Here is a 14,585-nt window from a genome sequence, read left to right on the forward strand (position 1 = left end):
CACACTTGGGAACTTGGGGGCACGGGGCCTGGAAGGGTACAAGAAGGCACTGTGACCTGGGCAAACTCTGACTTTCTTCCCTTCTTCCTTCCTTCTCTCTCTCTCTCTCTCTCTCTCTCTCTCTCTCTCTCTCTCTCTCTCTCTCTCTCTCTCTGTCTCTCTCGGATGAGAGAAACCTTGGCCCTGTCTTTTCTATCAAAGGATACACACAGGACCACTTTCACTGGTCCGCCCTAGGCAGCCCCTCCCAAAATGAGGGGAAATGCTTGCTCAGTGCAAATGCTAGGAACGTAGCTAGGACCAAGATAGTTTATCAACAGCCAGGAACCTTCCGTTCCCCACACCCTCCCCTCCCTTAGCAACCCTGCCCAGCTCAGGTCCACCCTTTGCTCCCCTTAAACTAGCCAATCAGGACAGACTGTACGCCTTTGAATTTAGCCAGTGAATTGAAAGGATGGCTGTTCCCCCACCACCACCCCGAATTAGGTCTTAACCACCACCTTCCCTGCTCTCTATGGCTTGGGAAAGGAGTTTTGCCTTTCTTCTCCCCATTTGGTACTAAGGTTAAACGCAAGGCCTTCACACAGAGCTGCACACTGAGCTGCATCCTCAGCCCATTTTTTATTTGGAGACAGGGTCTTGCTAAGTCACTAAACTGCCCAGAATGGGCTGACACTGATGACCCTCCTGCCTCAGCCTCCCAAAAAAAACCTTCTTAGGGGCTGGGGATTTAGCTCAGCAGCACAGCACCTGCCCAGCAAGTGCAAGGTCGTGAGTTCAATCCCTGGTACTGAAAAACAAAACAAAACAAAACAAAAAAACAAAACCTTCTTGGTCTTTTAATGAACTTTCTTCATATATTCTGTATTTTTATTTACTTAGCTGGTAGACAATTTCAATACTTACCTTACTCTTTCCTTTAAGTAGTGTGATAGTTTTCTATTGTAAGCTACTTAGATTCAAGACTGAGTCATAAGGGAATAAAATAGCAAAAACAACCCCCAAAACTGCTGACTTTTGCTTTCAGTTTTTTTTGTTTGTTTGTTTGTTTGTTTGTTTGTTTTTTAAAGACAGGGTCTCTCTATGTAGCCCAGGCTGGCCTCAAACTTGCAGTGATCCTCCTGCCTCAGCCTCCCAAAGGCTGGAATCACAAGTATGCACCACCAAACCTGGTGATTTAAAAATAAAAAAACAAAACCACTGCAAAACAGAAAGAAAACACTCTCGCCCATCATATTCCATCAAAATCATGCAGCGTCCGCGAGGTCTGTGTGCCGTATTCCCTCAGGGCAGGCTGCCCCCTACTACACAGACCGCAGAGCCGCAGCCACCATTTCCCCAGGCAGCGGAGGCCCACATGGCGCCAGGCAGGCAGGGCAGCGGGATGGCTTTGGCGGGGGCCTCGCTTGCTCTCGTCACTCACGGCGGCTTGAGGGCAGCTGTCCTGGTCCCGCCATGGAGAAGCTGAGTCCAAGACCCAGTCAGCAGCACCACTGCCACCAGACCCGCATCCGCTGGCCAAAGGCATCTTGTACTGCGGGGCCACAGGCTCGCCTGTCACTTCCTTAACACAGCAGGTGCTCTGCCGCTGAAGTCCCCATCCTGTCGCCTGCTGGGGACACAGAGCAAATCGGCTTTTTAATACTCAGACCTGGAGAAGCAGCAGAGAGGAGCCGTCTCCCCACAGCAAGCTTGCTCCCGGGGGACCTCAGTGAGGGACGGCCACTCCCTGGGCCACACTGTGCCTGCAGACGTAGGCATGGCGTGTGCACAGACAATGGTCACTCAGAGCCCTGTCCACACTTGCATGTGTGCATAGGCTCCTCGAACTCAGGGCCTTTACCCCAGCTCCGCCGAGCCTTCCAGACGTGTACCTCGTGATGACTGGCATGACGGCAACCTGGACAGGATCCCTGCTCCAGGAACGACAGGAGATTGGCTCTCGGCAAACCTGTTGCAGGGACACTTACAGAACACGGTGGTGCACACAGCAAGGGGAGGCTGAGGCAGGAGGATCATGCGTTCAAGGCCAGCCTGGGCTATGTACATAGCAAGACTTTGTCTCAAAAAATGAAACCAAACCAAACACAAAAGTGCTGCCAGGGGCATGGCTCTTAGTGCTTTTGAAGGACAGAAAGATGGTGGCAGGGTGCACCACAGGGGTTGGTATGAGGGTTGAGTGGACCCAGGCAGGGCCGAGGCCCCAGCCTGACAGGCCTGAAGAGTGATGGGCACTATTCTGCAGAAGGACCCTCAGCCGGAACTGTCTGATATCCTCGCGAGCAGCCTGGGCATGCGCAGAGGCAAGGTGCCCTCCTCATCATTCATCTCCAGGGTACAGATGATCCCAGGCATCATCGTCCCTGTCATGGCTGAAGCCACCTTGGCTGAGCTGTCAAGGTCAGGTCGTTCCACTGTCAGGTGAACCCCTCCTTTCGGCACTCTCCTGTCGGGGAGGAGGCTGCTGCACCGGCCACACTGAGGAAAGCAGAACATGTGCCCAATTTACTCGGAGCTCTGCACACGAGATTTACCTTCTTCCCTGGTTGATTTTATCAGCTATTTATTTTAGGTCAGTATGGGATCAGGGGCATTTATCTATTTTCCTTTTTGCAGGGCTGTGGATGGAACCCAGGGCTTCAAGCATGCAGGCGAGTGCTCTACCACTGAGCCACACCCCACCCCTCATGGGTTATTTGTTTCCTACTCTGGGTGATAATCCAATGCTGTATTCACTCGTTCTCGTGCTCCAGTCACTCCAGCTCTGGCGATCAGGCACCCTCGCAGGCTGGCTCCTGTGTCCTTTGATATCTGTCTCTGTCCTGGTGAGTGTTTTCTTTGTTTTTGCCTGGGGAACACTTCCTTGCTTTCTAGCACTAGCTCATCTTGTGTGTTTCCCACACAATCCCAGAATCAGCCATTTCTCTGAGCAGTGCTGCTCCCTTTTATTGGAGAGTGGTGTTAGAAACCAAGATGGGCAGCGGGCATCCTGCTGCCAGCCCAGGACTGCCTCAGAGCTCTCACAGTTACAAGTGTAAATGCACAAGTGTGACAGTCAATCTTAACTGTCAGCCTGAATGGCTTGAGAGATGCATGGAAGATTAGTAAAGCACGCTTCTGGGTGTGCCTAGGTGGGTCACGGATGCATGACCTTGGGGACTACATCTGGCCCCTGCCCTTCCTCTTGGGTTCTTCCTCTGGCCTCCGCTTCCTGGATGCCCTGAGGTGAGCAGCTTTCCTCCACCACACCCTTCTGACTTGGTATTTCTTCCACCTTGGAACCAGCCTAGCATGGACTAAAATCTCTGAAACTGCGAGTCAAGATAAGTCCTTTCTCCTTTCAGTTGTGTATGTCAGGTGTTCTGTCACAGCAGTGGAAAGGTGACTAATGCAGCATGCTTGTCAACAATTCTATGCGTACTGATCTCTATGTTGAGCTACACATGGTCTTATACCAGTGGCTCAAGCTTTAATCCATCACCACACGGATCACTCTGGCCTCTTTCCCTGTTATCTATAACTTCCGCTCCAACAGTGGTAAATACAATTCCTATGTAACAGGGGTCACACCTTTTGGGTTGTCTTTTGCAGAGTTGCTTCCCCTTCCTTTGCCTGGCGTTCTAAAGAAAAACTACACCTAAAAAAAAAAAAAGAAAGAAAAGAAAACCACACCTAAATGCTTAAGAAGTTAACTGCTAAATAATCTTTTTTTTTTTTGAAGCAGGGTCTCACTATGTAGTTCAGGGTAGCCTTGAACTCACTAGGATCCTCTTGCCTCAGCCTCCTGAGTGCTGGGATTACAGGTGTGTACCACCACGCCTAGCTCTAAATAATCTTTAGATTGGTGGACCAGAACATGTGGTAACTCTCAGAGACGGCACAGTGCGTTCACGCCCTTCCTTATTCTCTAATTCTGCAACTCAATCCACACAACACAGGTAAGCTGCTGTGAGCTTTAACTTGCAGAAAACATGTCACATGCTTATCTAAAGAATTACAAGCACTAGCCTCACGGGGGTCAGTATCACTTGCAATGTTTTAGCCTACAAGAGTGAAAAGAAAAATAGCATGATCGTTACCTATGATGCGTCAACTCAATTTGAGTAAGAACCCCTTAACACAGTGGTGGCAAACCTATGTGCTGCAGGCAGCTGTTTTTTATCCTTGAAAGCTCTAAAAGGTTTGCCATCACTGGTTTAGCAGATTAGTGAAGCTCTGGGTGTGTCTGGATGATTGACACACAGGCCACAAACTGAGAAGGGAAGACCCATACCGGATGTGGGTGGCACCAACAAATAACCCTGTAGCCTGGACGGCATAAAAAGGGAAAGAAGAAGGAAGTCTCTTCTTTGTGTTCTTCAGAGGAGCCCCAGGTTACACCATCACCTTTGGATATTTATCTCTAGTTCCGTCAGGCTTCCAGCACAGACTCAAGCTTTCCAACACAGGCTCACATCAGACTCTGCAGTGAGCTCCAGGCCTTCGACCCCTGACTGGCTCCTCCAGCTCTCCAGGGTGCAGTCGGTCATTCTGCATTCTTCCACCCCTGACTCCACAGGCGGTCATTGTAAGTCTATCCTGTAACCCTTTATATAATCACACAGATACTTTGTATTAAATCTTTTCCTTTAGTGAACCCTAACTGATACAAAGACACACACCCTGGATGCTGACAAAGATCTTGCCCCGCACAAGCTCTTCCTGCCCTCGGCTCCTTGCACCATCTCTCCCTCCCCATAAAAGTTCTTTCGGGCACAGACGTTTGGTCATTCGTTGAGAGGATATGGTTTCTGTTTTTGGCAACTGCAGCTGTTGACTGAACACCAGTGCGGCGGTTGGAAAAACGGCCTAAGACTTCAGCACTGGGTGAAAGAAAATGGCCCGAACCAAGCAAAGTGCTCGTAAGTCCACCGGTGGGAAAGCCCTCTGAAAACAGCTGGCCACTAAAGCACTGCCTCTACCTGCGGGATGAAGAAACCTCATCACTACAGGGCTGGTACTGTGGTGCTTCGGGAGATCTTTACCAGAAATCGGCCAAGCTTCTAATTTGGAAGCTGCCTTTCCGGAGGTTGGTGAGAGAGAGTGCCCAAGATTTCAAACCGACTTGAGGTGTCAGAGTGCAGCCACTGGTACCCTTCAAGAGGCGAGGGAAGCGTACCCAGTGGGATTATCTGAAGATACTAATCTGCGTGCCATCCACACTAAGAAAGTCACCATCGTGCCTGCTGGATACTGGAGAGAGAGCTTAAGTGAAGGCAAATTTTATGGTGTTCTGTTTTTTTGTTGTTGTTGTTGTTTTTTTGTTTTTTCTCCGGTACCGGGAACCGAACTCACGACCTTGCGCTTGCCAGGCAGGCGCTTTTGCCGCTGAGCTAAATCCCCAGCCCCGGTGTTCTGTAGTAAATTCTGTAAAATACTTTGGCTTAATTTGTGGCTTTTTTGTAAGAAATGGTTTATAATATGTTACATTTGTACTTAAGTCATTCCATTTTTCACTCAGGATGAATGTGAAAAGGGACTGTCCACAGACCTCAGTTCTCTGGGCCCTGTTGCTCAGGTGTCACAAGTTGCTGATATGCAGAAGGGATGCGTGACAGTACTTGCTCCTCATCATGCACGTGTCTGTGTGTTAATGACTTGTTGGGTTGCTATTAAGGTACCAGGATTGATACCTTAACAGATAACCAGAATCTGTTGATACCTTAACATATAACTAGAATTGATATATTAATCTGTACAGGGTCCTTTTGCAGTAAAACTGGTTATGACTTCATCCAAGTGTTTACCAATTGGGGCTATTAAGTCTCACCATACGGCACTGTGATAGAATATGGGCTTTTTCAAGGATGAAGATACAAGTCTTAACCACAGCGTAACTTAGTTTCCTTAAAAAAAGAAAGTAAACCTGGCAGCTACAGAATACACTATGTGCATTTATAACAGCTATTTTATATATTGTACATTTTTAAAGTATATGTTTTACATTCACCGGTGGTAGGGAGTCTTGTCATCAGGGTGTGTGTGATACAGTCCAGTGGGTTTTCTCCTAAGCACAGCGCACTTGTTTTCTATATAGTAGTGAAGTGCTATGTGCATACCTTGCATAAGTCCTCATTCTACCCTCATTAACTAGTCCTCATTAACTAACCCTCTAGCTGATACTGCAAACACTAACTGGGAAATTTTGTTTATAAGGCTCTAGAATAATAAGTTATTCACACGCTCACCTTGTGGACAATGGGACAGTTATTCACAAATAAGCATCATCCATTACTAGTATTCTAGTTAGTGCAGCTTTTCATTGTGTTGTGGTTGATCTCATAATTAGTTTTTTTCTGATCTACTGAGAGGAAATAATACCAAGGTTCGTTTTTTTTCCTTGCGGAGTTAGTGTGAACTTGCAGCGAGGAGGAGCATACTGCGCCAGCCTATTGGACCTCTGCCGATTAAGATGGTGTTGCATTAGGTCACATTTGGTTCCTCTCCTGGGAAAATCCCTTTTATAGAGCCGGCCTTCCAAGGGGTTTTTAATTTATCATATAGACGTTTTAAGTAAATTATGTATGTTGACTAAATTTACAAATAAAACTTGTTGCATACCTGAGATCCCTAGAACGGTCTTTTTGGGGAATGACAGCTTTTCATTTTCTCAAAGTGTCAACTCTTGAATAGACCTAATTTTCTGCCAGGTCAGCACGCCTGCAATCCTAGCACTTGGGAGGCTGAGACAGGAGGATTGATGTGAGTTTGAGGCCAGCCTGGACTACAAAGTGATCTCAAGGTCAGCCTGAACTGCATAGTGAGACCCTGTCTCAAAAAAAGACAAAAAACAAAACAAAACAAAAGTCCTGAATTTTCTTCCTCTCACTCTCCTTTACTAAGTATTGGTTTTCAAGAGGTGAGCAGCCAGACTTAGGCCTATATAACACCATCATCCACCATCTTGGTACTTGCTGAATTCCAGAATGCATGTATGGCAGTAACATGGTCAGGTAGAGGCCTCAATCCTCCAACCCTCAGTCTCATTATTAATGACAAAACCGGGCCTATACAACACACTTTATGGAAACTAGCCCTACCTTTTCATGTTGGACTGCTGCAGACTGGATATTTGCAGCCGGTAGATGCAGAAAAAGTCAAGGTAGTATTACAAGGTCATAGATATATAAAAGTAAACATATGCGTTTATGATCCTCATATATTGATAGAGTAGCAACAAAAGATGCTGTCATGTACTAGTTGTTATTTATCTCATTGCATAATGCCTGAACATCCTTCTACAGTAAGACTCACAGTAGTGATCATGGGCAGGGTGCTTGGAGTTCGGCTTCTAGTCAGTGTAATGGAGGCATGGTATCATTCACTTAGTTCCTTCTTGGTAGAGGCCTTAATTTAAAGATTTATCCATCGACCAAGAGAATGCTTGGATTAATTATAGTGGGGATAACCTCTCTAGTGCTTTTGATAGCGTAGCTATTGGCTCTGTGGTATTAGCTGATTTGATACTAACTGCTCACCTTGTGGACGATGGGACAGAAACTGCTGATCACACCTGGAAATTTCAGAGAGAAATTAAAATAAAGTTGCAAATCCGAGTGAGCATTTTAGAAACCTCTGTCCTTTGGATGAGAGATCAAGTTGAAAGTTTGCAGTTACAGCAAGGTTTAATGTGTCACTATAGGGCCGGGGATATAGCTCAGTGGCATAAGCATCTGCCTGGCAAGCATGAGGTCATGAGTTTGATTCCTGGTACCAAAAAAAAAAAAGTGTGACTATAATATAGCTGGCTTTTCTATCACTCTAGTACCATATAACAGAAGTCTACATCCTTGGGGAATGATCAAATAACATATAGAAGGAGCAACCCACCAAAATAGTACTACGGATATAGATGCTCGTCGGAGAAAAGTGCTGTCAGTGTCACAACAGACAGCCACATTTGAAACCCAAATGAGAGATTGGGATAAGTTTGCGGATGCTATAGAACAATTGAATCCATTTGCATATCTCAAAGCTCACTTTTGGTTTTACATTGGGATTGGTGTGCTCATTCTCCTGTTTATAATTCTTCTCATTAAAGTGTGTCAAGGATTCTCAACCCGGCGCCAACCATGACTGACTCTGCTCCAGCTTCTTGAAAGCAAAGAAGGGGGAACTGTGGAGGACCACCTGGGCGTCTCTCCTTGAAAGAGGAGCAATTGGCTCCATTTTGGCTGAGCCTGACCCTATTTCCACGTACTGATGTGTACTGAGCCGGCTAGGACCCTTTCCTTATCCCTTCAATTGGTTTTAAGCAACACATACCGGTCTAGCCAAGGTGCTGATGGTAGTCTTTGAAGATGGCAAGCGTGTTTCCCCAGACCCGTTGTTCCCACGTGTGAGCCGGGATGAGGCAGGATGTGTGAGCCAGTGCTCCATGCTGTCAGCTGGGACCGAGCCTCAGGAGAGAAGGGCTGGAAAGATTACACATCAGAGTTGAAGTACCGACCCCCAAACATTAGATACTATCTCAATTGTGCTACGCAGATCACTCTTTCTGCATATCCTTCTCTCTGCATTTGCAGAGGTGATCTCAGGCCTCCTACCCAGACCAGCTCAGGGCACTCACCTACTTCCCACCATTCCCACAGTCACTCATCCTCAAGCCACTCCCTTCTTCATGAATGAATAAAACCTGAGTTCGGCCTTGGGTAGAGGCCTTTGTTCTGGATGGCCATCCTCATGGCTGGACATAGGACCCCTTGGCTCCCCGTAACTACAAATATGCCTTAGGGTCTTTATTCTCGCCATGGGTTGCACTGGAAGTGGTGGATTGGAATTAACCTGTGGCGTTCCAATAATTTTTCATGGGATCACAAATATAAACTTCCTGGGCCATGACGAGGACTGGGAAGGGACCTCTATATCAGAATCCTCTTTTCTTTTCTTCTTTGGTTTTGTTGATTAAACCCAGGGACACTCTACCACTGAGCTACATTCCCAGCCCTTTTTATTTTTTTACTTTGAGACAGGGTCTCCCTAAGTCATTAAGTTGCTCAGGTTGGGCTTAAACTTGTGCTCCTCCTGCCCCAGCTTGATGAGCAGCTGAGATTACACGCATGAGCCACCATGCCCAGCTTAAAGAGGGTCTAGTACATTCTCTTTTCAGTTTTTGTTAGTTATGTGTCCTCTTTTTTCTTTTTTTTTTTTTTGTGCCGGAATCAAACTCATGACCTCGCACTTGCCAGACAGGCACTGTGCCGCTGAGCTAGATCCCCGGCCCCTCTTTGTTCTTAATCAGAAATTTGTTGTTTTATTAGCTTCTTCAGGGAGCCAGCTGTTGGATTTGCTGCTCTTTATTCTATGTTTGCTTCCCACTTAAATTAATTTCCTCCTTAATCTTTCACCTACTTTCTTTCTTTGGATAAATTTTCGCTGTTATTTTTCTGACATCTTGGTGCAGATGCCTAACTCTTTAATTTTTAAACGCCCTTCTTTTCTAATGTATGTGCTTAAGGTTTTAAATTTTCCCCAGGGCATGATTTTAACTGCATCTCACAAGTTTTAATATGTATTTTCATAATCATTCAATTAAAATATTTACCAGCCAAGATAGCATGCGTCTGTCATCCCAGCTAATTAGAAGGCTGAGGCAGGAGGCTTGCTTGAATCCAGGTCATGGCTAGACTAGGCAACAAAATGAGGCTGGCTTCAGGTTTCGGCTGTTGTAAATGATCCCCAGTTCTCTGAAGTGCCATAGTTTTTAGTCCTTCGGGTATTTATCTAACAGTGATGTCACAGGGTCACATGGCTGTGCTAATTTTAATGTTTTGGGAGAACACTGCACTGCTTTCCAGTGTCTGCGTCACTTTGCATCCTCAGCAAAAGTTCACAAGGTCTCCCTTGCTCCACACCTGCACGACATCTGCTATTGGGACCTGGTCGATTACAGCCACCCCAACAGGGGCGCAGAGACCATCTCACTGGGGGTTGGGTTTCTGCTTGTTTTCATTTGTGCTGGGGTGGAACACAGGGCCCCCAAAGCAAGCACTCCATCACTGAGCTACGCCACCTGCACTTCGGCCTCCGTTTCCATGTCTCAGGGTTAGCGGCGTTGAGCACCTTTCCGCAGAGCTGCTGGTTGTCTTCATATCACCTTGGGGGAGCTGTCTACTCCGGCCCTTTGCCTATTTTTAAACCAAGTTATTCCTTGTTGTTCCTGCTGTTAAGTTGTATGAGTCTGATACACATTTGAGATATTAACCCCTTATCAGATACAGGATTTACAAATCTTTCCTTCTCCTGTTTCATAGGTTTCCTTTACACTTTGTTCACTGTTTCCCTTTTTGTGCAGAAACTTTAGCTTAATGTATCCTCCACTTGTTTATTTTTACTTTTGTTGCTTGTATGGTTAGGGTCAAATCCAAAAAAAAAAAAAAGATTGCGGATTCAAGGAGCTTGTACTTGTTTTCTCCTCGGAGTTGTATGTTTCCAGGTGTTATATTTAAGTCTTTAATTTATTATGAGTTGATTTTTGAACAAGATGCAAAAGAAAGGTTAAATGGGATTTTTTGCATTTTTTTTTTCATAAATGGGATTTTTGCTCCACTATGTGTTCCTGGAACCTAAGTCAAAGATCAGTTGATGACGGGTATGAAGGTCTCTCTCTGAACCCATCTTTTTGTTTTTTGAGACAGTGTCTTGCTACGCAGTTCAGGCTGGCCGTGAGCTCACTATGTAGCCAGGCTGGCCTCAAACTCTTGGCAATCCTCCCGCCCCAGGCTCCCGAGTGCTGGGATGAGCGTGCGCCCCCAGGCCCGGCTGAACCCACCTGTTCTGTTGGTTCATAACCCTGTGCGCAAGCCAGCAGGGTATTCTTTCATTACAGCTTTGTGATAGGATTTGAAATCAGGAAGTGTGATGCTTTTAGCTTTGTCCTTCTTAATCAAGACTGCTTTAACTACTCCTCTTTTTTAATGTGTGTGGTTCCATAACAACACTAGGATTTTTTTATTTTTGTGAAAAGTGTATTTCTTAATGATCAAATATGTAAGTTGTCTTACTGTTTACACAACATTGGCTGTGCTGAAGATGGAAGCCTGCACCTAGTGTGTGCTAGGCAGATGCTGTACCCCTGGGCCACTTCCTGGCCCATTAGTTTCATAGACTACTCTTGTGTGGTTGGACTTATGTAAGATTTAAATGGCCTGAAACATGAAGCTTTTAGTCCAGTGTATGGACAGTTTCAGGAACTGTTCTGGTTCCTTTTAAAGCATTCTATGGCAGGGTGGGGTGGGACACCTGCTTGTAATCTCAGCACTCTGGAGGCTGAGGCTGGAGAATCACCTTGAGTTTGAGGGCATCCTGGGCTACACAGTGAGTTCAAGGCCAGCCTGAACTGCAGAGCAGGGCTCTGTCTCAATGTGGATTCTAGACACGTAACACATGCTCACACGCACACACACAATGCTCATGTACACACACACGCACTCACATGTGCTCACGTACACACATGCACAAGCACACTCTCGGTCACACGCACATGCCTGCCGGATTCACCTGATGACCCACACCACCTGGGGCCTCCGCCAGGAAGAGGGCTGTCACCTGATGCTGCCTCTTGCCCTTTGGACAGAATGTGAGACAAAATAAACCTATTTTCTTTACTTAAAAAAAAAACAAACCCGTGCAATCTATGGTTGTGGGTTCAGGGTTCTGTGGGTGCCTGTGAGGTCAATTTTGTGAACTGGCATTGGGGGAAACCATAAAAATAAAAGCAGGGCGCGCGGCAGGTCTGACCGAGGGACGCGGGGAACTTGCCTCTTCCCCGGGCTGTTGAGGCGGGCAGAGGAGCAGCGATGCTTTGGAGAGGGCGGACCCCACAACACTGGATGAATTAAAAACAACCGCATCCACTCTTTTTGGCGAGATGATAATGGCAGCAATAGTTCCCCCAGTAACAACACACGCAACAATACGGAAATACGAGGTTCCGCAGACTGCCGCCCGCACGCGCGCCTCCTCCCGACTTCTTCGCGCCTTCCCCGGCCCCGCCCCCTCTTCGCCCCGATGCGCACGCGCGGCGGTGTGGGTCGGTCTGGCGCGGGCCCAGGAGCCATCGATGGCTCCAGCTCTTCGCGAGTCCGCCCGGCCTCGGTGCTCGGCTCATTATGCCTTGAGCGCTGCCATGGAAACGCGGCCCCTCAGCCTCCTCGCCCCGCCCCGGCCTAGGAGCCCCTGCGTCCCACCGACCGCCAGCGGGAGGGTCGCGGGACCTAGAGCGGTCAGCCGGGGACCACGGCCGCCCGAGGCGTCCCACGGAGGCGCAAGGGAGTTCGCGGAGACCGCGCATCTCACGGGGCCCGCGTGGGCGAAGGGGCGCACGGCGGCACCGGGCGGGGCCGCGGCCTCGGGGAAGGGCCTGCCTGCCGGGGCGGCTCGGGCGCATCGTGGGCCACCCGACCTCCCTGTGCTCTGGGGCGCAGGCTGCTGCGGAGCGACCTTCCCCCCCAGCCCCCGTCGGCGTTGCTTCCCGCTGCGTGACTCCTCCAGACCCAGACCCGGGCGTCCCACAGCCACTCCCCGCGTCCCCTGTAGCAGCAGAGAGCCCACGATCACGCGCAGGTCCGCAGAGCGCGCGCTGGCTCCCTAAGCGTGCGTAGCTGGATTTGACGTGGAGATGCCAAGGTCCGTGCCACCGGGCCTCGCTGTGCCCTGCACCTGACAGCGCCCTCACTTCTTTGCAGCATCACTTGGGCAAGAGCCCCCGCAAAAGGACAAGCAAACGCTGGGTCCCGCAGCCACCGCTTCCAAAGCCGGTGGGGACAGGTCAGTGCACAGCCGGCCCCAGGAGCGGCCTCCTCCTTGCCTGGCTGTACAATGCCCCTCCCCAAAGAACAACGGACTCTCTTCAAGTTCTGCTGTCCAAGCCGTGCAGTGAACACCTGACTGGCCCCCAGGAGTGGCGCTCAGACCCTGTCGGTGCCACATAGCTGTCCCTGGCCGAGCTGAGGCCCACGCACCACTCTGCACAGCTCTGAGATGGCTTGGGGATGCTCTGCCGGCTAGGTCTCCAATAGCACACCCTCCTGAGGATGTCGCCTGCAGATGTCTGAGCCTGATCTCTCCTTAAACAAGGAGTCCTCGGCCTGCCGCCGAAGAGCCACCCACAGAACACCGTGCACGGCAGCCAGAGCTCTTCGCATGTGAGGGCAGCTGGGTAGGCGGGAGCTGGGCCTGGGGCATGAGCGGCCGGGTCCCGCTGGCAGAGAAGGCCCTGTCGGAAAACTATGCCCGCCTGCGCTACCGAGACACTTCCTTGCTCATCTGGCAGCAGCAGCAGCAGAGGTTGGAATCGGGGCCCCCCGGGACCTACCTGAGCAGGAGCCGAAGCATGTGGTACTCACAGTATGGAAACGAGGCCATCTTAGTCCGAGACAAAAACAAGCTTGAGGTCTGCCGGGACACGGGTCAGTCCAAGGTTTGCTCAATTATGTGATGAAACCCGAGCCCCGGTACCAAGCAAGCCTTGAGGAAATGGGGCTTTTGTACCTCTCAGTTGTCACACTGCTTCCTAGTTCTTAGTGGGAGGCCAGGAAGACCCCAAGAGGCCCAGGAACCGGTGCCCAGCAACTCCCCCTGAGGTGTACCCCAAAGCTGGGGGCTCCACATGCAATTCTGGGGTCCTGCCCAGCAAAGGCCATGCTTCCAAGCATGTCAAGCAAGAGGCGCCCCAGCCCACAACAACCCACCTGAGATCTAGAGGTTGCTTTTAGTATTAGTTTCTGCCTGGTGAAGAGTGGGTAGGACCTAGAATAGGGCGGGGACTGGCTGTCACTTGTGGTCTCAGATCCCCCAGCCCACACCCTGTGGTGACCCGAGCAGCTGAGGTGGCTAGAGCGGTGGCTTCCACACTGGCTCCCAGGCACTGGGGCTCGTGGGAAGTGCGTCCTACACACCTTGCGGAAAGCCACAAAGTCTAAGCCCTGAGAGTTGCCTGCAGTGATTTCAAGCTGCCATGGGCCGCGAAGCGGGTTCCCCGCTGGCAGGTGTTCCCTCCAGCCCCAGGCTGCAGCTGCCCACTGTTGGGGGTTCAGCCTCTTCTATCCTCGATGCATACAGGCAGCCAGCACCCACCTTTGTGGCCTGTTTTCCTGGGCCATTTTGAAAGGCTTTGCCCTCTGCTGTAGTTAAAATCCATGGCGATGCACATGTGGAGGTTTTGTCGGAGCTGGTTTTGCTTTTCTAAATAAATATCCTTTAAGACTCCTTCCCTTTCTCATGCTTGCATTCATCCTGTTCAGCTCTGATTTGGCTTTCACTTTCTTAGTAAAATCTGAGTGCCAGAAGCCCCCATACATAAATACTGCAAAACACATAAAGCAGAGCTAAACACCTCACTAGAGCAATGCACATGTGCAGGTCCTCTGCCGGGCAGTGTGTGGTCACAGTTGCAATATCCTGGTGGCAGCTCCCTGGGAGCTCGTCTGCGCAAACATCTTGTCATGAACTTGGCTGCGTTCCCCACATGGGGCTCCCCTTACATGAATCTCCCTATATCTGTGGACCCTTATCTCCAGATGGCTCAGGGTCCAGCCAGTGCCCTG

The 14,585-nt window shown here is 49.3% G+C and overlaps 1 long non-coding RNA gene across 2 annotated transcripts; it reads right to left on the minus strand.

The window, feature by feature from the left end:
- Positions 1 to 1,154: 1,154 nt before the first annotated feature.
- Positions 1,155 to 8,449, minus strand: LOC102022841. Of its 2 annotated transcripts, XR_264467.2 has the most exons (5): positions 8,305 to 8,449; positions 7,518 to 7,552; positions 3,571 to 3,637; positions 1,875 to 2,478; positions 1,155 to 1,612 (listed from the first exon to the last, which is right to left on the minus strand). It is a non-coding gene; the product is annotated as an uncharacterized LOC102022841 (long non-coding RNA). The 2 variants fall into 2 exon arrangements; XR_001231741.1 differs by having other exon boundaries at positions 1,155 to 2,478.
- Between the last annotated feature and the right edge of the window lie 6,136 nt (positions 8,450 to 14,585).

The sequence above is a fragment of the Chinchilla lanigera genome, unplaced genomic scaffold, assembly GCF_000276665.1.
Source record: "Chinchilla lanigera isolate Chin_1 unplaced genomic scaffold, ChiLan1.0 scaffold00112, whole genome shotgun sequence".
Classification (NCBI taxonomy): domain Eukaryota; kingdom Metazoa; phylum Chordata; class Mammalia; order Rodentia; family Chinchillidae; genus Chinchilla; species Chinchilla lanigera.